At 41.8% G+C, this 2,324-nt stretch overlaps 1 pseudogene; it reads left to right on the forward strand.

Annotated features, from left to right (window-relative positions):
* The first annotated feature begins 774 nt into the window (after nt 1–774).
* On the forward strand, nt 775–1,755 carry LOC129071681 (heterogeneous nuclear ribonucleoprotein A1-like; annotated as a pseudogene).
* Nucleotides 1,756–2,324: the final 569 nt, after the last annotated feature.

Consider the following 2,324-nt stretch of genomic DNA (forward strand, 5'->3'; position numbering starts at 1 on the left):
CAAATTTTTGTCCTGGCCTTTTAAACAGCTCTTTGTGTCCCCAGCCACCAGTCTTTGGCACAGAGCATCTCTACACTTTTTGCAGATGGCTGTCGTCTGTTTGCTTTTTGGGCTCTGATGCTGTAGCCTGGAGATTCCCACTTACGGTTTATACCCTGTTCTTTTCAGAGGGGTCCAGCTGACCATTTCAGTAGTCCTCTGGTGCTGCCCCCATGGGTTCACAGCTCATATTCTAAAGCCTCCACCGCACTCCTTATGAGTTAGGTTGTTCTGCAGCTGATTCTTCTGTCTGTCTGAGATTTAAGGCTCCTCTCTCGCTATTGTTCAGTTGTTTTTCAGGTTATTTCTCCACAACTTAATTGTAATTCCAAATTGGTCCTGGGCAGAGGTCAATGTGACTTCTACTCACTCCTCAACTATCTTGAATCTTTCTAGGCCTCCTTTTCATGAGTTCAGCATCATTTCTAATTACATGCACAGGTTGGGATAAGAGCATAGCAGCATCCTGCCACTTTTATCAGGGAGGAGGAAAGGGTCATAACCAAGGACTGCCCTGGTCCCCTTGGATTGCAGTTTGGAACTTTCTTGTGGGGTACTGTCACTGGCATGGCTTGGGGTCAGGCAGCACTTTTATAGCCCAAGGATCTCTGCCTCAACATGTTTTTTGTAAAAATAATTTTCTTGAAGAATTCTTCAAAAATATGTCAACAGTTGTTTTTCTTTAAGCTGGTGGATGCCTCTGAGTAAGCATCGTTGAACTCTCCTGCAGTGGTCATGTCTAAGTCAGAGTCCCCTAAAGAGCAGCAGTAGCTATGGAAGCACTTTATTGGAGGTCTGATCTTTGAAACAACAGATGAGAGTCTGAGGAGCCATTATGAGCAATGGGGAATGCTCACAAACTGTGTGGTGATGACAGATCCAAACACCAAGTGCTCTAGAGGCTTTGGGTTTGTCACATATGTCATTGTGGAGGAAGTGGATGCAGCCATGAATGCAAGGCCATACAAGGTAGATGGAAGAGTTATGGAACCAAAGAGGACTGTCTCAAATGAAGATTCTCAAAGACTAGGTTCCCATTTAACTGTGAAAAATATTTTTTCTCAGTGGTATTAAAGAAGACACTTAAGAACATCACCTAAAAGATTATTTTGAACAGTATGCAGAAATCGAAGTGATTGAAATCATGACCGATTGAGGCAGTGGCAAAAAAAAAAAAAAAAAAAAAAAAAAGGCTTCGCTTTTGTAACCTTTGATGACTATGACTCTGTAGATAATATTGTCATTCAGAAATACCATACTGTAAATGGCCACAACTGTGAAGTAAGGAAAGCCCTATCTAAGCAAGAGATGGCTAGTGCTTCATCCAGGGGAAGAGGTCGAAGTGGTTCTGGAAACTTCAGAAGTGGTTGTGGAGGTGGTTTTGGTGGGAGTGACAACTTTGGTCATGGAGGAAACTTCAGCAGTCAAGGTGGTTTTGGTGATAGCCATGGTGGTGGTGGATATGATGGCAGTGGGGATGCGTATAACAGATTTGGTAATGATAGAAGCAATTTTGGAAGTGATAGAAGCTACAATGATTTGGGCAATTACAACAATCAATCTCCAAGCGCTGAACCCATGAAAGGAGGAAACTTTGGAGACAGAAGCTCTGACCCCTATTGTGGTGGAGACCAATAATTTGCAAAACCACAAAATCAAGGTGTCTATGGCAGTTCCAGCAGCAGCAGTAGCTATGGAAGTGGCAGAAGGTTTTAAGTGCTGCCAGGAAACAAAGCTTAGCAGGAGAGAAGGGCCAGAGAAGTGACAGGGAAACCACAGGTTACAACAGATTTGTGAACTCAGCCAAGCACAGTGGTAGCAGGGCCTAGCTGCTACAAAGAAGACATGTTTTAGACAATATTCGTGTGAACAGGCAAAAAACTCAAGGATTGTGTTTGTGACTAATTGTATAACAGGTTATTTTAGTTTCTGTTCTGTGGAAAGTGTAAAAGCACTCCAACAAAGGGTTTTTAATGTAGTTTTTCTTTTCCTTTTTTTTTTAACCCATGTTGTTGATTGGTAAATGTAATAGTCTGATCGTGACACTGAATAAATACATTTTTACAAAAAAAAATATGTCAACAGTCTTTGAACAGAGAAAATTTTAGAGAAGCAATTGTTTTGCTCACAAGACATTGTCCCACTAGTAGGTTCGAATAGTCAGGGGTCTCTTCTCCACCCAGGACAAAGCCTCAGAAGAGTCAGCAAAAAACCTTATGGCAAAACATCCTATACTATTCTTAGGAGTAGATTATTTTAGGGATGCCATATTTTTGAGGTTGCAC

Source organism: Pteronotus mesoamericanus, unplaced genomic scaffold (genome assembly GCF_021234165.1).
Source record: "Pteronotus mesoamericanus isolate MK-2021 breed Mesoamerican mustached bat unplaced genomic scaffold, CSHL_Meso_final contig_27, whole genome shotgun sequence".
Taxonomy (NCBI): domain Eukaryota; kingdom Metazoa; phylum Chordata; class Mammalia; order Chiroptera; family Mormoopidae; genus Pteronotus; species Pteronotus mesoamericanus.